Consider the following 26228-nt stretch of genomic DNA (forward strand, 5'->3'; position numbering starts at 1 on the left):
CTTAAGCAAATTATTTAACCTTTCTAAATCTCAGTTTTCCCTGTGAAATTGAGATCACGGTATCCATCGTGGGGCTGCAAGGATTGGGTGAGATGATCTACGTCAAGATCTCTGTTCCCCAGCGCTGCGGTGCAGCAGAATGGGGACCCTAAAACTCCCCCACTACACAGTACCGAAGAATGTTAGAGTCAATAGTTTTTAAAATGTATGGCAGAGGTAGCAAGAGTGAAAGAATTCTCCTGCAATCAAGAATGAAGATGCAGGATAACTCTGGGGAAATACGAGATCATCAAACATTCAGCTAGTCTGAGGGCACCGTCCAGCTCTAGGGAAGCTGGGGGCATCCTAAGCACTAGACTCTGAGGGCCTCGGGCTTTAGTCTCAGTGGAAACATGAGTGGGCAGGAGACTAGGTGGGAGGAGAACCAGAGACCACCCAAGAAGGACAAGGCACACGAAAGGCTATGCCCTCAGAGAAACGTTAAGCAGCAGGGACGTAAGTACCCTACCCCAGCAGGCGACAGGGAAAGTTACATCTTGGTCTCCGCTCGCAGTGGAAGGAAAAAAGTCTCCCCTGGGTAGGGATTTTAGTTTTAGCAAATAAAAATACCAGGTACAGGAGTTTTTAGGGCAGTGAAACTCTCTGGTGTGATACTGTAATAACATGCTGGATACATGTCATCATACACTTGTCAAATCCCAGTGAACACACATCAAGAGTGAGCCCTGGTGTCAGCTCTGGACTCTGGGTGATAATGACTTGTCAGTGTAGGTCCACCGATTGTACCAAATGCACCATTCTGTGGGGGATGTTGATAGGGGAGGGAGTGTGTGTGTGTGTGTGTGTGTGTGTGTGTGTGTGTGTATATGTGTGTAAGGGGAAGGTAGGACATACATGGAAACTTTACCTTCTGCTCAAGTTTGCTGTGAATCCAAAGCTGCTCTAAAAAATACAGGGGGCCCAGTTAAATTTGAATTGTATGTAAATAACATGCTTTTAAAAATTATTCATTGCTTATTGAAATTCAAATTTAACTGGGCATTCTGTATTTTTTATGGCAACCATACTCCTGAGAGTCCATGGCCATTAGCCAGCTCTAATGTGGATTTGGGTCCTGAATTCACACTGTATGTCTGAAAAATTATAAACTAAAATGTTTATATTAAATAGATCCTACTTTGTATTAGTCCAGTCACCTGGTAAAAGCAAACAAAATTTCTTCCTGTAAAAATGCATCTTTTCCCCAGTCCTTAAGCAATTTCTACAAACACATTTCAAACAAATATAATTGTACAAGGAAACAGAAGAGCCATAATAAATAAATAAATAAATAAATAATGGACCAGACTCACCAGGACTTTAGATATTAGAATTAACAGACATAGATTATAAAACGTTTGCATGCTTAACGAAATAGATGAAATTGAAACCATAAACAAGGAGATTTTTGAAAATGACCAAGAACATAAAAAATAAACCTCTAAAATAGAGAAATATATAATTATTAAAACAAAAAAACTCAAAGCAACTGTTAAAGAGCAGATTACACACAGTTGAAAAAAGAATTCATGATCTAGAAGCTAAAATCCAGTACAGAGAAACAAAATTATAAAAAAAGTGAGGGAACATTTAAGAGCTACTCAAGCCTGAAGCGTAAGAACCAACAAACATTCAGTCGGAATTCTATAAGCAGCAGTCCCCAACCTTTTTGGCACTGGGCACTGGTTTCAAGGAACACGATTTTTCCACGAGATTTTGGCAGGGTGCCGGGGAGGCAGGGGTGGGGAGCAGGCAGCTCTACAGCCTGGTCCCTAACAGGACACAGAAGGTACCGGTCCTCGGCCCCGGGGGTTGGGGACCACAGCTCTACAGAGACAGTAAAGTGAATAAAGCAGAGGTGATTAGAATGTTCCAAAACTGATGGTAGGCATCAATCCTCAGAAGGAGGAAGCCTGAAGAATAGGGAGCAAGGTCACTCTTAGACATGTTACTAAAAAACTGGAGAATGCCAAAATCAGAGAAAAGATTTAAAAGCAACCAAAGGAAAAAGATTTGACCTTGTATCTAATTAGACACTCAGCTGACTCCACAACTGCAACCACAGGAGTCGGAAGAATATTTTCTACAAGGTACTAAGAGAAATAGAAGTATCAGTTTAGAATTATGTACCCAGCAACACTATATTTCAAGAATGATGGCCAAATGTAGACATTTTCAGATAAACAGATACATTCAGGTAAATTGGGAGCAGGAAACCAACAAGAGATCCTCTGGAAAAGACTTTTGAGAAAATTTACTACAGAAGAAAATAAATTAGCCCCAATATGAAAAGGAATGATGAACAAAGAAAATGGTTTATATAATGTGTGTATATCTAAACAAACATTAATAATATAAGATTATAATAATAGTCTCACTTGTGAAGATTTAAAAAAATTAATGTATTAGCCCATAAATCAGTCTCATAAATTTTGAAAAATTGATATCAAATAGAGCATGTTTTCTGACCACAATATAATCAATTTATAAAATCAATTGATTTTATGGAGTAATTTTTAAAACAACCAAAAAAATTCTTCCATATATTTGGAAAATACGAAAACATCTAAATAATTCATGAATCAAAGAAGGATATCATAGAAATTGGAAACTATTCAAACAGAATTATAACAAAAATACTTTCTATCATTGTTTTTATGGAATTAAATGGCTAAATGATGTTTAAGAAGAGGACAAGAATAAAGAATCAGGCAGGAAAAACACTTGTGTAGTGTGTACAGCAGGTGTTATTCTAAGTCCCTTCCATATACTAACTCATTTAATCTTCACAACAACACTATGACACTGGTATTACCCCCAATTCAAGGATGTGAAATTAAGGCACAGAGAAGTTAAGTTACTTGGCCAAAGTCACACAGCCAGAAAAGAAGCCTAATTGCATATATTAGAAAAGAAGAACTGAATATTAATGAACTAAGGACTAACACATAAAGATAGAAAAAAACAACCCAATAAACCAAAGAATGTAGACAAAAGTAACAAAATTAATGAAGTAGAAAACAAGGATACAACACAGGGATAAAAAAAGTCAAAGTTGATTCTTTGAAAATATTAATAACATTACTAAACCTCTGGCAAGATTTATCAAAAAAGAAAAAGAAAGGCTAAATAAAAAACATCAGGAATGAAAAGGTGATATGACAGTGGTACAACAGAGAAAAGATAAAACTGTAAGATAATCAATCTTTTACATATATACTATATATTTGAAAACATAAAATGTACATATTCCTAGAAAAAATAATAGAAAATTGATTTAAGAAGAAACAGAATACTCTCAACCATTAAAGATAGTGAATCAGTCATTTAAAATCTTCCTGTGAAAGGAACAGTAGTTTGTATCCAGTTTCTACACGTAGTTTCATAAACAATATCTACTAAACATTAAAGAGTCAAATAATTCCATCTTACACACAATCAAGTAAAAGAGGAGACACTGCCCATCGATGAGGCTAGTAAATAATTGATATTGAAACTGATCTGGAACACAGGAGAGGGTCTCTGCTTCCCCTCGTACCTTTCTCTCCCCAGCCCACACCAAAAATAAATAATAATTCATGTGCCCTTAATGTGTGGGCCACAAAACTTCAAACTCTGAGTGGAAAATATAGGAGGGTATCTATGTGACTTTGGGATAGGAAAGGCTTTCTTAACTCACAAAAGCTATTAATGGTTCTGAGTGCAAAAACCAACTCAAACTGTGCTTTTCCTCTGCTCTCACACCAAGCCACATCAACACAGAAGACTTCTGTGACCAAATGTGTATGGGTTTCTCCCCACACACCAAACAAGCGATCGATTTGGCTGCGGACACCGGCTGGGTGTTCTCCAATCCAATCCTGACACTGTCACCCTGCAAACGGCCTCAGATCCCACATGTTGAGAGCTCAGTCCCCAAGACTGTCCCCCACACACACCAGTCACAAGTCTGGGCCTCTGCAATTTCTGATGGACTGGCTTCAAGTTGGGGCTTTCATGGCCCCTTTTTGGGTTCCATTAATTGGCTAGAGCAGTTCACGGAACTCACAAAAACATTTACTTACATTTACCGACCGGTTTATTATAAAGCATATTACAAAGGATGAAGATGAAGAGACACATGGAATGCGGCATGGGGTAAGGGGCACAGAGCTTTTGTGCCCTCCCCGGGCCACCACCCCTGGAGCTGCCACGTGCTCACTGTCTGGAAGCTCTCCAATGCTGTCCCTTGGGTTTTTGCAGAAGCTTCATTACATAGACACAATTGATTAAATCACTGGCCATTGTGATCGCCTTAACTTTCAGCCCTTCTTGCCTCCCTGCAGGTCGAGGGGTGGAGCTGGAAGTCCCCACCTCTAATTCTGCCTTGGTCTTTTCTGTGACCAGCCTCCATCTGAAAGCTACCGCGGGGCTGCCAGCCACCAGTCAATCATTGGTACACAAAAACCCCCTTTGGAGATTATGAGGTTTTAGGAATTGTATGTCAGAAAACAGGGTTGAAGACCAAATATATGTATTTCACAATATCACAATCATAAAAGAAAAAAGACTGAATACATTAAGAACTCTGGTGCTCGCTTTGGCAACACAGATATTAAAAATTGGAAAGAATGTCTGTTCATCACGATACTATAAAAACGTCTGTTCACCACGATACCATGAAAAGTCAAGTCACAAATGGAGGGGAAGATATTTTCAACCTATGTAACCAACAAAGAACTAGCAACCAAAATACATGAACTAGCAACCCAATTAAAAATAGGCAAAAGATAGGATCAGGTACTTTATAGAAGTGTGAATGGCTAGCAATTGTATGAAAGAATGCTCAACTTCTTTAGAAATCACAAAAAGGGAAATTTAAACCATAATGAGAACCATTTTATATGGCAAAAATGTGAAAACAAATTCTGGAAAGAATTTAGGCCAAAGGAAAATTGTACATACTACTGGTTTTAAGTATAAATTGGTATGATCAATTTGGAAAATAGTTTGGGATTATTTTTTAAAGTTTAACATACAATTACCTATGACCCAGCAACTCCTAAGTATATGCCCTAAACAAATTTTTACACGGGTACTGGGAGACATGTAGAATGTTCATTGAAAAGCATTCTTGCAATAGTTAAAACTGGACATGAATGTTCATCCATAGGAGTATATACATATATACACACATATATAATATTTTGGTATATAAGTGCAATGAAATACTTCAAAGCAGTGAAAATGGATAAACTCTAACCTCCAGCATCAGTATGACTAATAAAAAAGCAATTAAAAGGAGAGTGCATTCACTATGATACCATTTTAACAAAAAATTTTAAAAACAATCAAAAGTAAAATATTGCTTAGGGACATAAGCATTTGCAGCAAAACAATAAAGAAAAGCAAGAGAATTAAACACAGTATTGAGAATATTGGCTACCTCTGGAGAGAAGACAGAACTATGCACTCATGGCATTAATGTGCAGGGAACTTTAGAATTTCATACTGCTCTATTTTTTAAGATGTATGGAGGGGGGTCCAAATGTTCACTTTATCATTAAGCTTCATCTGTGTTTATACATATAATTTGAATTTTTTTAAAGGCAAGGGTCTTGCTATGTTGCCCAGTGTGGACTCAAACTCCTGGACTCAAGTGATCCTTCTGCCTCAGCTTCCTGAGTAGCTGGGACTGTAGGGGCATGCCACTGCACCCAGCTAATGTATTTGAATTTCAATTCTTTTATTTTTATTCATTTATTTATTTATTTTAGTGATGAAGGTCTTGCTATGTATATGTTAATAACTTTTTAATGTTATCAAATATTTATAAAAGCATGAAAAATGTTTAAAAAGAACTTACTGTGTGGCACCTAGTAGGCACTGGCTGCATCACAGCAGGAGCAACAGTTGCTGAGCCTGCTGCCCTGTGGGGACAGTGTTGTGTAGCCACCAGGAGGCTTGGGACTCAGAGACCTCGGGTCTCTAACACTCACCAGATAGGACCCTCCTCTTGCATGTGGCCGGTCTTGTCACTAGACAGCCTCAGAGAATGAAGGGTGTCCCTTCCTCAGCCAGCAGCCTGATTCATCTTTATCCCTTCATCCTCCTCATCCATCCATCCGTCCATTCGATAAATACTTCGGTCCCTGCCAAGGCCTGGCCATCTCCACACTGTATTTTCATTCGCAATCCTATGGTCTGAAGAATCTTTGGGCACATGTAACCATGGGCCAGCAAATTACAGACACGGTGTATCTGATCACTGTCCCTTAGCTACCACCGTCTGTGTTGCCTTGGATTGCTCCAGATGAGAACTCTGACGCACGAACTCCCACGGCACAGGACTAACAAGCTTCTCCAGCACATTGGACTGATCTCCTCAGTTCTGGTAAGAAAGCTCACAGCTCACGTTTACCAACATCACGGCCTATCTGCAGGACGTGGAACCAGGGGATTTTATTAGGGGCCGACTGTGATATTGGAGAGCCTCTGTGTGGAGTTGTTTCCTATCGCTGCCGTAACAAATTACCGTACACCTGGTGGCTTGAACCAACGCAGATTAGTATCTCACAGCTCCAGGGGTTATAAGTCCCACAGGGGTCTGGCTGGGTTCAAATCAAGGTGCTGGCAGGGCTGAGTTCTCCTCTGGAGGCTCTAAGGGAGGATCCATTTCACTGGCTTTTCCAGCTCCTGGGGCCGCCACACTCCGCAGCTGGGGGCTCTTTCCTCCCCTCCAAACCAGCAACGTCAGATTGGGTTCTCACACTGCGTCCTCTGAGCGCCTCTCCTGCCTCCTTCTTCCACTGTTAAGGATCCTCCTGATAACATTGGGCCCATCACCTTATTTTAGGATCAGCTGATTATAATCTTAATTCCAATTTCAACCTAAAGCAACAGGTTCCAGTGATTAAGACGTGGACGTCTTTGGGGGAACCATGACTCTGCTTATTGCACTATGAAATGCCCCTTGTTATTCCAGAATTTTCTCTTTAAATTAGACCAAAAAAAGGGAAAGTATCAGAATCATGTTATCTCCATACTCCGGAGAAGTGAATTTACTGAGGTTTGCCTTAATTTAATGTCTACAGCCTTTACAGAGGATTCAAGTATATTTGGACAACCTCTAAGTGGTTTTTAAAAATCAGGAATTGAAGTTATTGTCCAGCACGTTATACAGTGTTCCTTTTTCTATAGGAGCCTACCTTGTAAATTTTGCTTGAGTCTAGTTCCAGGAAAACTTCTGTTTCTGCAGAGGTACTCAACAAACGAGAACAATGTGGCCCACAATGCTGCCCACCCACCCCTCCTTGCATGGGCTGCCAGAAACACAGAGCTAAACTAATTCCACTTCCTGTAGATAGTTTCTTTTTGTTCTAGCTCTAAAAAAAAAAAACTTCTTATTTTAGTCTTTTAAAAATAGTAACGGAAAACACATAACATAAAATTTACCATCTTAATCATTTTCGATTTTACAGTTCAGTAAAGTATATTCTATTGTTGTGCAGTGGACCTGCAGAACTTTTTTGTCTTGCAACACTAAAAATCTGTACTCATCAAACAACATTATTTTAAATTTTTAAAGCAACCTCCAATACTCTAAGAAGTAATCATTTCTATCCTAAATAAAAAGATGGCTTTCAATGATTTTTGAAAATTTTACCAGTGATTTATCAGGTTCAGAATACTGTCATTAGAAAATACTGAGATTTTCTAAGAACCTACACATAGTATGACTTCAATTGACATTTGGTGAATAATGCCCAATGGACAGAGTACACTTTGGTATTTTAGCTAAATCAAGGCCACTGACCTGCAAACACTATTAGCCTGTTTTACGGGTTCGAGGCCCAAACCTATCAGAAGTATTAGGGGAAACCAAAGGTAGTGGAGGACTTGCTTCCCACTCACACTTCCGCATGTGCAGCTTGAGAGTTCATTTGGTCAAATTTTGACATTCAGAACAATTAGGGACAAGTAAGTCCTTGGGCACATATGCACCATCACAATGCAGCCTGACCCAGCTCTCCTGCCTCATATTGTCTTTTTTTTTTTTTTTTTGGAGACAGAGTCTCGCTCTTGCCCAGGCTAGAGTGCCGTGGAGTCAGCCTAGCTCACAGCAACCTCAAACTCCTGGGCTCAAGCGATCCTACTGCCTCAGCCTCCTGAGTAGCTGGGACTACAGGCATGCACCACCAGGCCTGGCTAATTTTTTCTATATATTTTTAGTTGTCCAGCTAATTTCTTTCCATTTTTAGTAGGGACGGGGTCTCGCTCTTGCTCAGGCTGGTCTCGAACTCCTGACCTCGAACGATCCTCCCGCCTCGGCCTCCCAGAGTGCTAGGATTACAGGCGTGAGCCACCTCGCCCAGCCCTCATATTGTCTTAATCATCTCTGTGCAACCTATGCTTCAAGCAAACCAGGTCATTCAGGGTTCTCCACAGTTTCTCTGCTTAACTGTTCTCTGTACTTGGAACGTTTCCCTCTCTCGGTTTCCCAAACCGAGACGTCCTCTAGCCCTTCTTAAATGCCAGCTCCCCCCTCCAGACTTTCCTGATGCCTCTTTCTCTTTGGAAAGTCCACTATTTTCTTTCCTACAGATTATGTTCTACGTTGTAATGCAAATGTGCATACACACAGACATACACACGTTTATGAGCCACTTGAATTACTCATCTTTGTACCTCCTTTTAAAATAAAGTGTCTTATAAATAAGGAGTGCTCAAAGTATCCATTGGCTTTACCTACAGTATCTCTTACTTACATGCATAACTTTTGCTTTGATAGAAATAAAACGATACTATTGCTCATTACAATGCAAGTTAAATATTACAGGCCAGGTTATCCAACAGTTCAGCCCAAGATTTATTGTTGAAGGGCCAATATGTTTAATTTAAGGTTCAACAGCTCCCTCTCGTGGCCTCTGAGGGAAACCGGCTTTGTGGGTTGAAAGTCGGGAAACAGGTGAAGCTGTCAGTCTGCGAGTGGAGGTGGGATTTGTAGGAGAGGAGGAGGGAGGACTCAAGGCCATTCTTACCAGGTTTGGTGCATTGGCTACTTTTGAAGACAAGTTCTGGAGAGGAAAAAAAGTTGCCTTGTTAGTGCATAGATGTGTGAAAATAGGTTATTTGAGGTTAACTGAGAATGTCAGGGCTCTATCCGACCTGAAAAATATATATTTACACACACACACATCTCACATGGCCTTAATAGCAGATTTTTATAGCACAGAGGAAATCTCTGCCTGACATATTTGGATCACACACCAGCCCCGTGGTTCAGGCTGTGCATTTTAAAACCATAAGCCCTGGGTTTCAAATCCACTGAAGTTTAGGTAAGCACGTGGGCTTACGTAGGTTCAGATTCCAGCCCACCATTTGCTGCGTGACCCAGGGCAGGTTATTTCATTTCTCTGATGAGGATAACACAATCAATGGGAATTAAATGAGTTAATGTCTGCGCGGGGCTTAGAACAGTGCCCGGGACGTCGCAAGCCTATGCAAACAGATGCTGTTATGTGGCGAATTTGTTCTCTGTGGCTAAACATCTGACAATTTCTCAGGAATGCTCTCTCCTCCACAGACACTTTCTCGACCCTCCTGGCACACAGCTTGTCTCAGAAGTGAAGGACGAAGGAGAACAGAACTATGTCTTTGGCTTGATGATGGCATCCCACTACATGAGAAATATCACTATTTTAAATTATCTCTAAAAATAAGAAGCAACTTTGTTCGGATTATTTAGGTTTTGTCATGATGGGGACTCTGGAAATTTTGCCAGTGGAGGCCCATGGGGATGGGGGCGGCAGAAGTGTTGCTGGGACAGCCCCCCTGCAAGGTGGGGCCACCCCATGGGACAGAAGGGGAGCTGGGACAGGGGTGGGAGAGGTTTTGTGGCTGCAGTGGCTGCTGCTGTTTTGGGAGGTGGCTGGGAGGGACCATAAGTAATTAACTATGACCAGAAAGGAAACTTGACAAGCAGGGAGTGGTAAGAAATGAAGCCAAGAGCAGGCAGTAGCCAGATGACGTGCTTCAGTCGGAGTTTAGGATCCATCCTAAAGGCAACACTGTTCTATCTGTGCTTTTGATAAATTGCCTGCTAACAGGTTTCACAGAGAGAAATGAGCTTGGAGGCAGGGTTATCCCTGAAATTTTGTTTCTACTGATGTTCACTTTGAAGAAATGGTTTTCTTAAAATGTGAAGTCCAACTAGCTCCTCTCGGTGAAAGGTAAATGGATAGGGCTTTAACTTCTGTTCTCTGAATATTTTGGAAAAGAAACATTAAATAATGCCAGGTGTCTGTTTTGGAGTACTCTCTCCCTTTTAGCAGACTGTTTGGGTTCCGAGGCTTGTTGGATCAATTCGTCTCTTGTGAAGATTCATGGGGCTCAGTTTAGAAGTGACAGGGCTTGCTCTGTCAAGAAAACATTGCTATTACTGTAAATCTAGAAAGTTCAAAAAGAGGAACCTATCCCAGAATGACAACTTTATCTAAAAGGGAGATAATATGAAGTTAAAATAATCTGTGTGAATTACAACCTTAATTAACAATTAAAGCAAGAGTTTCCTCTCATCAGTCCCACTAAACCACCGATCTTCCTTTTAGGGGAGGTCAGCAAATAGCAGTAATGACCTTTTGGGAGGAAGACATATATACACCATTTTATTGCAAACTCGAAAACTAAGGAAAAGTGAAATAGACTGTTAAAATATTCTTTGACCAAAGTAGCTGACAATTACTTTGTGAACACCTGAGAGAAAATTAGTTAATTTTTTAAATACTTTAAATGATTGCATTTTAAAACCTTTTTATAGTGAAAATTTCCAAATATAATCAAAAGTAGAGTCCAAGGAACCTCTATGAAGCCATCATCTAGCTTCAACAATCATCGAATTTTGCTAACATGTTTCATTTATTTCATTTTGCTGAATTTTAAAAAAGCAATCCCAGTTCTCACGCCATTTCATATCTAAATAATTCAGTATCCTCTCAAAAAAAGGGACAGTTTCTTACGTAAGCGTAATGCCATTATCACACTCAAAAAAATTATAATTATTCCTTAGTTACCCTTTAGTCCAGTGATTTGTTTGCTACAATCCCCAAATTTACCAATAGGTGTTGTTCTAGAAATTTGTTTACGTCTGTTTAGATTTCAGAGACTGTTTCCAGCAAGAACATCTTTAACGCATATATCACCTGAAATACAACAATTTTCCCACCAAAAATAGTAGAAAGTAACACTGCACAGAAATGTTTTGTCACTAAGAAGAATCACCAGGAATAAACATCTTTTTATGCATTGTTTTGTCCATATTTTAAATTATTTCTTAGGATATGCTTTGATCCCAAGGGAAATTCAAGAATTATGATTATCCTAGAATCTTGATTCCTGCTGCCACACTCCTTTCCAGAGGGTGCTGGAGACCAGAGCTTCTCGCACCTCCACGTGCATTGGAGTCACCTGAGCACCTTGTTAAAAATGCAGACTGGTTGGGTGGGACTGCAGAGGCACTCCCCGGTGATGCCCACCTGGCTTGCTTATGGCCCTGGGGGTGGGTGCAGTGGGAGTGCGGGCTGGGGGCCAGTGAAGTCCCCAGGGCTCTGGCAGTAGATTCTCGTCAGAGGCCTCTGTGTTCCTCGGGCTGACCCAGCCCTACCCGCCCCCCCCTTCAGCATCACTTTTCCTTCTAATTAAGTGCAGCTCCATCCTCAGTGCTGTCCTGAAATGTTCTCTCAGCTCCTATACTGTTCTTCCCTTTGTTGATACTCTGTCTCTCTCTCTGTCCCCCTTTCCCCTCCTACCCTCAACTCCTTTCAAAAGATACCAGTGTGGTCTTCCATTTGGAGGGTTGAGGGGGCCTAGGAGCACACACCCTCTCTTCTAGCAGCCAACAGGAAAAGCACCAGTAGCTGCCATTGATTCTGTAACACAAAGTCAGGTGCAACTAGTCCTGGGGCTTGCCCAGGTGGACCAAGGAGTCAGGGTTTTGTGCATACTCTCTCTCTCCCCCTCCCCCATCTCTCCCCCCTCCCCGCCCCCCCCATGAAGGAAACTTGAAAGAAAGGCCCCTTAGCCCACAAATTTCAGGAGTTAATTCAGCAATTCAGTTACGTTTTCTCCTGAAATCTAAAATACCCTGTCTGATCAGCAAGAGCTTTCGGTGATTCAAAGGTTCCCACTCCATGTACCACGGAGCCTGAGCCCAGGAAACTCGCATAGCAGCCCTCAGCACACCAGGAAGGCTGCCAAAGGCCTGCAGCAGCTGTCCCTCCCTCCTGAGCCTGCGTTCTCAGCCTTCACTCAGGAGAGACAGGCCTGCGCTGGCGGGTCCAGCTCTGTGTACACACAAGTCACCTGCTGCACGCGGCAGCTGGGACGGCAAGCAGCCTTTTTGCGCCGGCTAACGCTGTTTCCCCCAAACTTAAAGGTTATGCATCCTCATTTGAAGTAGAAAGAATTTTTGCCCTTTCTGGGGGCAGCATGTCACTCAGACAGTGATGATAACAACACTGTTTACTAAGTCTTGAGATGGACAAAGCATGTATAACATTTCATTTAATCCTCACAACAAACACAGGAGGTAAGTAATACCATCACTCCTAAATGTAAAATGAGAAAACACAGAGCCTCATAACCCGAGATCACCCAGCTCATCCGTGGTGGAACAGGGCTTGGAATCCAGCAGCCCAGGCCCAGTCACCCAGGCCCAGCTGCTGACCACAGACATGACTGCCCCATGCTGAGCCCGCCCCCCGCCCCCCACGGGCAAGCCTCACCCTGATGGGCCACGCCACGAGCATATTCAACTCTGCACAGGGCACTGTGCGCTGCACCTCAGGCCACCAGGAGGCCAGTACAGGCCCTTGAAATGTGTGACAGTTGAAATGACTCCAGCGCAAGTGGAAGATCTCAGGGGAGGCTTTGTGCAAGAGCCGGCGTTCAGGCCGGACGCAGAGGAAAGGTGGCTTCCACGGTAAGGAGGTGCAGGACAGGGAGGCCGGTCCTAAGCCACCAAACAGGGAGGACATGGAGGCGAACTCCACACCTGACATCGTCTTTTCAAGGGGAGGCGTCGTGTTTATCCGAGAGCAAGAGCATCCTCTCCTATCACCATGCATGTGACTCCCTTTCACTCTTAAAATTTCAGAGTAGCACCCCACATTGGGAGCTGGCCACGCGGGACACAGTGGCCACAGGAGCCCGGGCTGCGTGTCTCAGGCTCTCCTGGCCCCACAACTTGCCTGTGACTAGGCTGTGGGCCTCACTGTGCCTCAGTTCCCCAGCTGTGAGTGGGATCGTGACTGTGCATACTCCACGGATGACTGCAGATCACACCAGCTAGTGCCTCTGCACGTGTGCGCCAAACTGCAGTGGCCGCTGCTATTGCTAATTGCTAGGGGGCCTGCCTGGCCCGGCCTCCGCCCCGCTCCACCACCCACCTTGCTCCTTGAGCCCCTCCGTCTGCCAATCTCCCTTCTGGCCTCTTTCGGTTCCTTCACTTGACACAGTGCATGACATGGGAACATGCTGGGGACAAATCTGCTATGTCACTGTCTGAAACTGTGGCTCATTCGTACCATTTACAGATCTTTTCCTATCATATTTGCAATCTAAGGAGGACTAATATTATAAAATTCTCAAGGTGCTAGAAGGCCCTGTGTATTTACCCACGAATGCATTAGTCAGTCTCGTAAAGACTTAAGAATGGCTATTCCTGTGTATACTAGGAATAGGAAAACTTCTTTGTATGAGGAAATAACTCCTGGCTGTGCATGGTGGCTCACCCTGTAATCCTAGCACTCTGGGAGGCCGAGGCAGAAGGATCGCTTGAGGTCAGGAGTTCGAGACCAGCCTGAACAAGAGTGAGACCCTGTCTGTACTAAAAATAGAAAAATTAGCCAGGAGTGGTGGCACGTGCCTATAGTCCCAGCTACTGGGAGACTGAGGCAGGAGGATCGCTTGAGCCCAGGAGTTTGAGGTTGCTGTGAGCTGGGCTGACACCACGGCACTCTAGCCCGGGCAACAGAGTCAGACTCTGTCTCAAAAAAAAAGAGGCAAATAACTCCTAATGAATATTTAAACTTACCCTCTATATTCCCCCAGATATACTTTAATATGTCAACTATTAACTTGTCCCCTGATTATGGACAGTTACTCACAAAATTGCCGCCTGTCCTCTGCAGTTCCCGCTGAACACTGAAGAATGCAGCCGGCACCTACAGCCACAGCCGCTTCCTGCTCAGCGAGGCTGATCCTGCGTTTCCCAGGCGGAACGTCTTCTGTCCAGAAGTACGAATCCCAGCAGGGGATTGTGTGGCAGAACAGGTGGTAATGATGGCAGAAACAGTGTACCATCTCATAGAAGGTCAGCTCTAAAGGTCAAAGGGGTGGACATCTTGATTAAGGAGGGAAAAAATGCCAGCTATGCTGCTGCGCGCAGGAAAAGGAATCTACTCCTCCATTGACAAAAATGCCCAGGCTGCTGCTCACGGAGCCCAGAGCTCGCTCTCACGGCTTGGTGGCAAATCTAAAAGAATGCACATTTTGGGGGGAAATGCCCGTCTCTATTTTATGTGTCCGCAGACCCCTTAATATGACATTTATCAGCTGTTCTTCTTCGACTGAGTTTTTGAAAGACATTTTCATGAGCTAAAATCTTTCCCATCCCTCCCACACCTCGGTCCCCACACCAAGAGTGGTCAGATCACCAGTTTGTCCCTTCACCAGACAAGGAGGCCATACAGTTGCACCTTTCACTAACTATGCCTTATTCCCCACGGCAGCCTTACAGTTACTATTTTCATTTTATATCTGCATACCTCCATTTCTCAAACTTAAATATGGGCTCCTTCCGGGGACCTACTCTCCTGTATAGTGACTATCTCTATTTGTGAACTGCATCCGTGGTCTAAGACACTGGACAATTCTCTAGTCCATTGAAGATCCCCAGTTCTTGTCTCTAAACATACGAGTATCTTTTAGGAACAAGGTTTCATAATCCATCCAGATTTAGTAAAATTATAAAAGGTTAATAATTAAAATAACTTTGAAATGTGAGCACTATATACAGGCTGCCAAAGAACAGAATTTATTTGCAATTAAGTGCTGACATCGATGTCTACTGACATTTGTTCACTCCTCTAGAGAGTCAGAAAAAGCAGAGTTCTTTCAAATTAAGGACTCTCGGAAAAGTATTTACTTTGAGGAACTCTTAGAGCTTAAAAAGCAAGTTGTCAAAGATAACTTGTGTGTCATTAAAAGGCAGTAATATGAAAAGGAATGTAGATGCATTTTCAAATGCACATTGATAGTTTACTTGATTTACTGTCACATACGGTAGCCTGAAATAAGAATAGAAAAACTAAAGTCAAGAAATGAGCTTTAAGCTTGTAGCTTTTGCTGCAAGTCTGATGGTGGGAAGGGGTTTGTAGTCTAATTTGGGGGTCTCTCGGTGGTTGGTGTTTTATCTGAGTGCCCTTTGGCATTATACATTAGCCTATTATACGTAGACTCTCTGATAGGTTACATGGCTAATGTGACCGAACATAATTTAGGATGATAAATAGTATGGGAAGTAAATTTTCAGAGTAGTCTTGGAATTTGCAGAGTAGTCTTGGAATTGATTTAACCGATGTACTGCTCTGACCCATTCCAAACTCTTCCTGGGGCAATGTCTGTATTGCCCACTACAAGTTCCAGGAGGACACCCGCAGGAACACCTGAAGGAAGGGACACCTTCATGAAGGGGAGATCCCATTTCATCGACTCCCATCTACTCCCCTGAAAGGAGCACTGTACCCCTGCATGGTGAGTGAGTTAAGAAAACTGAAACCTAGAGAACCACACAGCCTGAACAAATGAATGTACTGGGGTCCAGCGAATCTAGATGAGAGAAATTTCACAAGCAAGAAGTAGCATATTTGCCATGTTAACAACTTGAAACATTGATATAAATGGTACCTGTTAAAGTGCGCAGATAAGCTGTTGATACAAGGAATCGAGCTTTTACTCACAATTCTTTACTGACTTAGGTCTGCAGAGCAGTATTTTGTGTATCTGTTTTCTAATTTCACCTTCCTAATAATTAATTTTTTTTTTTTTTGGTAATTGACAAAATATTGGTCCATGATGCTTTGGAGATTTTTAAAAGCAGTGTGTTTACCAAATATAGAAGTGCTGTCCTAGGAAGGAACCCAAGTCCCTGAACACCCTTAAGGATGGACCAGAGCCCAGGACTGCCTACCAGGGACTATGAAAGGAGACAAGCGTCAACTTTCATATTTAAAAAGCAACAGTAATAAATATTGTTCATGTGGATGTATTTATGTTGTAAAGGTATAAAATTATGCCTGGAGAGAGGGGGTGGAGGGGGAGTATGATTGAGAAAGGGCTTCAGCTGTATGGATTTTGTTTAATGGGTTCTGTGTTCAAAAACATACATTGTGTTTTTTCTCATATTTTTGCATGTCTCTAATATTGTATTGAGTGAGTTTATAAATCAAACTAAATTGGAAGTATTTTTAAAAATCATTACTATAATGGATAATAGCTGATGTAAATTTCAAGACAAATATTTTTGCAAATATTTTGCATTAGCAAAAAAGGGCTGATCTACAGTCATATTATTCATTAATAATATTCTTTCTCCATCCAATATTGCTTGGAATGCATAATAAGCAGTTAAGCCTGTGTTAATTAAATACCCATACAGCATGTAAAGAACTGAATACATAATGAAGATTCTAACCTTAACTCTAGTATTTTTTTTAAATCTGCAGTTTTCTCAACAGCTAGTTGTTATCACCAAAGCCCCTACATGCTTCCAAAGAAAAATTATACATTACGTGATACCTAGCACAACAGCCTACTTAACTCAGGTTCCTTGTGAAGGTACACACTGTCTTTCCTGTGTGCAGCCCATCCATTATTTCAATCGTCAACTTCTTTACCACCTTCTCTTGTAAATTTTCTGTTATCTCAAGGTTCAGTAATGAAATTGTTACTGGTGTCAGGGAAGCTGTGCTTAGTTTGGGATTTCTATTACTGAAACATCAAAATGATTTAATTCAATGCTTACCCTGAGTTATTTGACACAGGCAACCCTCATCTATCTATATATGTTCACCTAATGATTTATGCATACATGCATACACACACACACACACACACACGTGTGGGGAAAATACTACAAATAGAACCATCAAAAACCAGATGAATGAGATTTCAAATAAATGTGCAAATGCCGTAGTTTTGAAGACTGAACCCATAGCCTCAGGGAAATAAATCTACCCCCACACCCCACGCCTGAGCTCACCGGAGAATCAACAGAGAAGAAAAGGCAGTGATTTAGTCTATTCTCCCCCATGGCCAGAAAAGGAAGAATGTTTAGCTGTACCACTTCTGGGAACATCAGAAGCCAAGGTTCCAGGAGTGCCTGATTCCAAGTGGGGATGGCCAGTGACTTTAACTCTATAGCAACATTGCATAAAACTGTGTATCGGGAAGACGGGCTATGGGGTCCTGAGTCCGTGGCTGGAGAATAAGGATGCAGAGCAGCAGCAAGTAGGACACCTGTCTTCTTCAGCGAGTATAACCATTGGCCCCTGGGGGCTGCTTTACAGGTGTGCCGGATACCCTTCCCCTACTCAAGGAGCCAGACAAGCCGTGGGGCCATCTTGTTCAAGGGAGACTCTGGGTGAATTGGGGAGACTGTTGGTTGGCTCCATATTCTCGCAGTCTGGTCAGTCCAACAGGGAGGGACTGGGGGGTTTCAGAGACAATACAAACACCCTCCGTCCCTGCCTTGAGTCACTTTCCCAAGCCCACCATGCTTCCATGCCCATCTCCAGCTCCTCTACTCCTTCCTCCAAAGTATGTCACCCTGTCTCTCTCGAAGGAATACAGAGCTACTGTGACATTTATCTCCGACTGGCATTCCCTTGTTAATGTGCCAATCTTGCGTATGACAATGAATACCCCGAGAAGAGAGACTTTCATTTGCCCCGTGTCTGCAGCCTACCTAGGAATTTGGTAATACTTGTCATTCCACATATTCAGCAATTTTGAAAACCTTTTCAGTCACAGGCATAGTGCAAGGGCGAGCTACTGAATGGATGGATGGATAAATAAGTGATGATAATCTTAGACCTCTTCTTGTAAATGACCTCGTGTGACAGGGAAAGACAGCCATGACGCTGCTTTTTTGAAGCTCACGCCTCAAACGTGCACCTGACCCTGCCTTTGCCATTGCATTTTGCTGACCCCCAGTCACTCCCTCTCTGCCACGTGAGACTTTGCCCCTGGCTCACATGCAGCCGTCCACCTCTGGCCCCGCTGTCCCCTCTGGTGAGTTCAATGTCCACGTGAGCCACTCAGTCTGCTCACCTCCTCGCCTCCCATGATCTTTTCCTTTATCCCACCATCCTTCCAGAAGTCACACCCTGAGCCTCATCTTCCAAAATCGCCATCCAAATCTTTATAGCAGCCTCTCCCCAGCGTGCTTGCCCTGTTGTCACCTCTACTCCTTGACTGCCCCCAGGACTGCCCTGTCACAGACTGCTTCACTTTGTCCAGCCCACCTGTCTGCTCCTTCCTCCCCTTCCCTCCTGATCCTCATTAAATAACATCCCGCCAACACCCTGCACGCCCGCTCACCTGGTGAATTCAGCTCCCTGCCTTGTCCGCCGCTGGGCCCCCCAGCAAACGTCAGCGTGAGGACGGAAGAGACATTCGTGATCACCAGCCTCCGCAAGGACGTCGCCCTGCCCTGCAGTCCTCCTGCCTCTGGTTACCTCAGTCTCCGACTCTCTGCGGCGACTGCCTCACACTTTCTCCACCCTCCACAAACTTCCAGCCGCCGACACCAGCTCTGACCTCCCCTCACTCTCATCCCGCTTCCGAGGAGACAGCTGTCATCCGACAGAAACGCCGTTAAATTCCCTGCCACACCTGTAAGTCTTGCACGCACACGTCTCCCGTCCATCCCACCCTGCTCTGAGAGCAGAGGAGCTGTCCCCACTGCAACCCGGCCACCCCCTTGTCCCTCCGTCTCAGTCGTCCTCCGCGGTCACTTTCCCTCCGTGTGTCACCTACTCTCAACTCTAACCTTCTCATCGGCATCTAAACAGACTAAAATTTCTCCCAGTTTAGAAGGCTCTGCCCCCTGAACCCCACGTTCCTCCCTGGAACGGCGGGGCGAGGCGCAGAACCTGCCGTGTCCTGCCCTCCCGCTGCTTCTCCCGCTGGGCCCGTCCATGGCGAGGCAGCTCGCTCAGAGGGCACCAGTGACTCCAGTGCTGCGAAATCCAGCGGGCACAGTTTAGCCTTCGAATTACTGCAACGTGCTTGACCTTTCAGCAGCGTTTGATACCATCGACCGCCCCTCCTTCATTAAACCTCTCCTCCTCGGGGTTCCGGCAGCCGCGCGGTTTCCTTGCCCCTCGGCCACCCCCTCTCTCCTTCCAGCCTCCCCTGCCCTCCGTGGCCGTGTTACGTTATCGGACAGTGTCCTGCAAGGCTGGGCCCCCGGCCTCTTCTCTTCCCACCCCGCACTCTCTCTCGAGGGGAGCTCGCCAGGGCTCGCAGCCACAGCGCCATCTGCTGCAGGTCGAACCGTGTCCTCCAAAAGATGCCAAAGTCCTAACGACAAGTACCTGTCAAAGTGACCTTGTTTAGAAATAGGGTCTTTGCAGATGACAAAGTTAAGATTAGGTGATTCAAGTGGGGCCTAGTCCAGCATGACTGGTGTCCTGCAAAAAAGGGAAATTTGGACCCAAAGGCAGACGCACACAGAGGGAAGACAGGGTGATGACACAGGGAGGGACGGCCGTCCACAAGCCAGGGAACTCCTGAGGCCACCAGAACCTAGGAGGGGGGCCTGGAACAGATACCCCCGTGGTCCTCAGAGGAACCTGGCCTGCAGGCACCTGCCCCAGACTTCCTCCTCCAGAACTGTGAGACAGTAAGTTTCTGTTGTTTGAGCCACTGTTTGCAATACTTTGATACAGCAGCTGTAGGAAACCGATATGCCGTCTGGTCCCAGATCTCTACCTCTAATCTGGAGCTCTCTCGCAAGCTCTGGATCATAATTTAAACCAGTTACCTGACATCTTCAATTGGATGTCAAAAAGAAACCACAAATCCAACCTTTCCAAAATGTAACTCTGTTCTTTTGCACCCTCTGCTACCACATTTGACAAAACATAAAGAAATCCAGGGTTTTCCACCTCAGGAAATCGTGTTCTCACAGCCAGAAACATGGTGGTAATTCCTAAAACCTTTAAATCCTAACCAAGTCCTCGGAATTTCCTCTTCAATCACCTGCTGTTTCCTAACTGCACTGACAAGTCCACGGTCAAGGATTCCCTCCCTTCTTGCCTGGCAGAGGGAGATCAGGGCGCAGGAGTGCCACCTCGTCTAAGCCTCAGCCTGCATCCCTCCCGTCTCACCCCTCCACCACCGCTCTCTCCCTCAGCACCAGGCTCCCCACCGCTTCCATTTCCCTTAAACACAAGCCCTGCCCCACACGGGGCTTTGGCACGTCCTGCCGCCTCCCCTAGAGTCCTCTTCAGGGGCCTCTTCCCCAACGCTGTCCCCGGTTTCCGTGGTTAGGCTTTGGGTGTGATTTATTTCTCAGCTTAAATGTCACAGTCCAGAAACTTTATGAACTGTATTCATAAAGAAATAGGTCAGAAAAGGAAATAATCATTTTAAAAGCTCAGATTTTTCTATTAATCATGACTGATCCTTACAGGAGTGATTAGAAACCCAGAACAGATGCAGATTATGCCATTATTCTCCTTTCTTAACAGGAAAGAGACACTAGAAACAGCAGGGTCTGAGAGCCACACTTTTCTACCTACACATTGGGAGTAACAGCACCTACCTACAAGATCACCCGGGTGGGCCCACTGTGACCACAGGGTTCCTTGTAAGGGAAAGAGAGAGGCAGGAGGGTCACAGGAGATGTGCCGACCAAAGCAGAGGTTGGAGTGATGTGACCGCTGGTTTTGAAGACGGAGGATGGGCCAGAAGCCCAGGCAGGCAGGCAGCCTCCCGAAGGCGGGAAAGGCAAGGAACTGGCTTTTCCCCCTACAGCCCCAGAAGAAGCACAATCCTGCCGAGCCCTTGAATTCAGCCCAGCAAAACCCATTTTGGACTTCTGACCCCCGAAACAATAAGACAATACATTCGTGGTCTGTTGGCTACCAAGTTGGTGGTGAGTTGTTATAGCAGCAAGAAGAAACCAATACATAGCCTACCTATAAATCCTTATTCCTCAAAGACCGCCATGAGGGTCTTCTCTTCCAGAATAAATACCCTGATTCCTACATGTGTCTCAGGAACCATATCAACCTGTTCAGTGATCCCTGTAGCTCTCCACACACCTCCAGTCCTGCTTTAAAAATGAAGCTCAAGCATGGACAAGGGACAGGCTATGAGGGGTCCAGCCAGCACTGGTAACAGTGGGCCACCCCTTCCTCCCTCCGGTTCAAGGCAGCCTCCTCCTTCCCAGTTCTCCCCCTTCAGCTTTTCCCTCTGGGGAAAGGTGACTGATGTAGGTTTCTATTTCTTCTCACCATCCTCCCCTTCTCAAAGAGTTAAATCCTTTGCTCCCAGTTGCAAATTAATACACTAATTAATACCCTTCTGCCATATCTCAGCCCTTTACCATCCTTGCAATTTTTTCAGCAGTTTTTGGTAAGAGGATTCAGAACTGTCTATTTCACAAAGTCTGGTTGATTATAAATATGAAAATGCGTATCAGATACAGATGGAAATATGTGACCAACATTACATTTTTATCTCAAAGGGAAAAACCTCAGCCGACCTCGAGATTGCATCTGCTTGAACTAAAAACTGTGGCCTTTTAGGACCACCTGCCAAGCTGGCCCCTGTCATCTGCTCCCCATCCGGACATGATCCATTTCAAGTTATCAGTGTAATTAATGATCTAAAAATAAGTCAGAAATAATAACAAGCTTAAAAACCAAGGCCTGGTGGTGCTGATGTTAATGTCAAACCCAGTTAAATGGGATTTATCACTTGGATCTGATTAAGCCAAACATGAAAAACAAAATCATCTTTGATGTATGTGTGTTCAAAGATCACATCTTTGTTTTTCCAGGAATAAAATCAGAAGGTCAGCTATGCACAATAAATAATTTTAACTTTTTTTTTTTTTTTTTTTTAGTTTTCCAAAAACAAGTGAGAGATTCCTATGTATCTTCAGGATCCTGAGGTTACCAAGGTTTCTCAGCTTTGCCACAATTGACATTTTGGGCACTATAATTCTTTGTTTGGGGCTGTCTTGTGCACTGTGGGATGTTTAGCAGCATCCCTGGCCTTACCCACTAGGTGCCAGTAGCAGCCTCACACACACAGAGATTACAATCAAAACCATCTCCAGACGTTGCCAGATATCCCCTGGGGATCGAGAACACTGAGCTAAACCAACTCACCTGCTTAATAATGATTAAAGCAAATACTTTGTAGCAGTGTCCTGATGTGATTTTAACATTTAACCTGCCCTTTGGTCTAAAATGTAAGCGTGGTGACAAGCTATTTTCTCCATACTCCAAGGAGCTTTGGGGGAAAAAAAAATCCATTGCCTGTTAACTATTAAAATTCTAGTCCTCTGTTTCCAAAGATTAGTGCTATTTATTCCTCTGTACTCAGAAACTCCAATTTTGCAAAGCGAGTAAAAAGGAGCACTGTGTATTCATTTCACCCTTTTCTCACTGTCGTTATTCAATGAAGAGCAGAAAAGTTCAACACACCCCACCTGCAGTCCTGAAAGATGCCCCCAATTACAGATGAGTGGGACCTACCCACTGCTTGCAGGACTGGGGGACCCGTGGCCTCGGGGCCACACGTGGCCTTCCAGATCCTTGAGTGTGACCTTTTGGCTGAATCCAAATTTTACCGAACAAATCCTTTCAATAAAGGGATTTGTCTGTGAAGTGTGGATTTGGTTGGGGGTCCGCACTTGGGGATCTGAGGGCCACATGTGGCCTTGAGGCCGCAGGTTCCAGGATCACAGAAGCCGGGGCCTGGCAGGCGCCTTCAGAGTAGCGCTGGCCAGTCCTGCACGAGTCTCCTCCACACCCTGCTGCCTCTGCGACAGAAAGCTCTGCCGGCACTGAGGACTACATCACCCCCAGCTTCCACTCTAACTTTGCTCTCCCGAGCCCTGGCAGGGGACGTCTAATTTCTCCTTTTACAGTAAGTAGCCCTTTGGAAAGTTGAATTTCCCTTCCTACTATATGAAGATATATTTCCAATTTTCACTGGCTGACAGGAGCCCACACAGGGTCTTTTTAGCTACAGTTTGCCATAGGTTTGGACAAAGGTGCTTTTGCGGAGCAGTCTAAGCCCCTCATATTTTCATAATAGAGTTTCCATTAGAAAAGTTTTCTTAGTTGAAATTTAGGCTGCCAGGAATATATCTTCTTTACCCCAAAACTATAAGAATGACAAGAATATCCCTCATTGGCAAGAATGGGCTCTGACTCCAAAGCATGGCAGTCACTTCATAATTGAGAAGGACATTTTGTTGTAAACTCCTTGTTACTTGTCAAAAAAAAAAAAAAAAGATCAAAGAAACCTAAAATACTAAAACACACCCACCACTTGCCAGCCTTCAGGGAAGCGTCCCTCACCCCCAGATGCCTGCGCCCTCACACAGTGCCTGGGACATAAGTGAATTTGATCTCCCAGCTAGATCTGTTGTTCGAATTTTCAATGCCTTCACCCTGGAGCTGTGTAAACGCTGACTGTGAGTAGTGCTGGTTTGCAGCTGAAGGGGGAGTTCTATGGGAAAGCACCTAGGGATCCCCTTAAAAAGTAAGTCCAGCTGCTGTCTCTCCCTCTAGCAAGGAGACGGACTTTTCCAGGTAAATTCTTATTTATGGTCCAAGAGTATAATGCAGGGTCTGAGGGGAGGGTTGCACATGGTGTCAGGTCCCGGGCTGAGAATGTCATTGTCAGAAACTGGCATCACGCACTCGACACCCGTGAAACAACATCAGCCTTCTTGAGAAGTGTGCGCTTTCTGTTATTTGCAGACAGGACTTCTTGCCACGAATGTGCTGACAAGGGCGATGTATTTGATAATGTGCATAACACATGGTTGCAAAGGACAGTACTGATGTTGGTCACAGACTAGTTAGTAGTGGATCAACTAAAACCATTAATAAAAATACAGTGGTCCATGTAAAAGAGACAGGTGAAAACCGCTGCCTTGAATTGCAAATGTAACCGAACGGATCTTGCAACACTCTGTCCTATGCAAGGTAATGAGCTGTGATTCTGCAGGTACAGACTACCAGGTTAGGAACCTGGGCTGCCATGGTGGGCCAAGCTTGGGGCACACTCTGTTCGTGACCCTTTGTGACAGCAGGTTCATTGCTGTCTGTGCAGCAATTCAGATCATGGACTTTTTAAAACTCCCATCTTTCCTAACGCTTCCCTTCTTTTCTGAAAGCACAGGGCCTGGGCCCTAGCCCTGGCACAAGCACACGCTGAGTTGCCTGGAGCACACTGGTGAAAATGGCAATGACAAGTAGCTTCAGGGCACAGCTGGTCTCGGTGGAAATTCTCACACGGCACAGCAAACAGAGTAAGAGTAGCTGACACCTCCTGGCTCTTGCCACTTGCCAGGCCCTGTCAGAAGCACTTTGCATATATGTGGCAGCGGCTGCTACCAGTCGTCTAACTCGGGCAGTCTGGACAGCGATGCCCAGCACCTCGTAGCCACACGTGGCCGTGGCCCCAAGGTCCAGTCAATGGAACGTGAACTACAGAGGTAAGTTTGCCTTGAAGCTAATGAATTAGCTAGGCTGCAGGGTTGCTCCCTGGGAGATGCTGTAGCAATCTCATCACAGGCTACTTTGTATTCTTTTCTTAACCAGTGTCCCCCAAAGTACATTCTCTTTAGGCCTCACCGTACCAGGGACCACCCCTGCCAACGCTCTTCCCTGGTCTGTGGGTGGGATGGAGAGGCCCAGTGGCCCTGGAGATCACACGTAGAGGATGCAAAGCCTTCCTCAGCCTGGATCCCTGCGGACTTTGTGGAGCACAGCCATCCGCACCACCAGCACCTCCACCAACCAGGCGCATCCGCACTGGGCTGTGACCCGGGCAGTAAACTTTTATTGTGTCAAGCCACCAAAATGCTGGGCTCTGTTTATTATAGTGCTTAAATTTACCCTGGCTAATACATGGTCTCCTTATTTTATTCAACCCTCACAACCACCCTATATGCCTCACGTTGCTCTAAAACACAGAGACTTAAGGAAGTTACACAAGGTCACACAGCTCTGAAGCACAGAGCTAGACTCATACCTCCTGCACATGGGTGCAGCCAGATCAGCTGGGGCCGGGAAAACACGGTTGGACTCCAGCTCCCCACTGACTACCAAGAACCTGGACGTGAGTGTCAGGGAGTGTCCTGAGCCTCAGTCATCACTGCAAGTGGGCTTAAGAATCCTACTGATGTCATAAGCTGCTGTGAGGGTTAAATAAAAGAATCCATGTAAAGTATTTAGCAGAGTGCTTGGCTTGCGTGAACACTCAGTATTAGCGCCGGTCACTACCATGACCGTGAGTTTAAGGATTTGAAAGAGCACTATGGGAAGAGCAGAGTGTAGGAAGGAGGGGGTGGTGTGTGAGGAAACTGAAGGGTAAGAGGGACAGGCCAGGGCATGTGGGCCCCAGCATGTCAAGGAGTTTGAGATTATCCTAAGGGCAATGGGGGGGGGGGCAACAAGGGATTTCAACCAGAGATGGGATTTCATAGAACCAGAGATGTACATTTTATGAACTACTCTTGGCGACAGGTCAGAGAACTGTTGAATGGGACGAGTCTGGGGGCAGCTGCAGTAACCTGCAGGAGTGTGGAAGTGGATCCAGATGTGGTGTTCACGGGGGCACTGGGCGGTGGGCACCCTGGAGGGACAGTTAGTGGACAGAACTGATTGGCAATTGTCCTAGTCTGTTCCTGCTGCTACAACAAAATACTACAGACTGGGTGCCCTATAAACAACAGAAATTTAGTTCTGACCATTCTGGAGTCTGGAAGTCCAAGATCAGGCACCAACAGAGTCAACTCCTGCTGAGCTCCCGCTTCGTGGCTCACAGATAGCACCTTGTCCCTGTGTCCTCTTCCAGGGCTCTGCTCCCACGACGACCTAATCACCTCCCAA

The 26228-nt window shown here is 44.7% G+C and overlaps 1 long non-coding RNA gene across 1 annotated transcript in view; it reads right to left on the reverse strand.

Moving 5' to 3' along the window:
- The window catches only part of LOC123649188, a 50045-nt gene that overhangs the window by 14520 nt on the left and 9297 nt on the right, over positions 1 to 26228 (reverse strand). The gene's annotated exons all lie outside the window — the stretch shown is intronic.

The sequence above is a fragment of the Lemur catta genome, chromosome 13 (genome assembly GCF_020740605.2).
Source record: "Lemur catta isolate mLemCat1 chromosome 13, mLemCat1.pri, whole genome shotgun sequence".
Lineage (NCBI taxonomy): Eukaryota > Metazoa > Chordata > Mammalia > Primates > Lemuridae > Lemur > Lemur catta.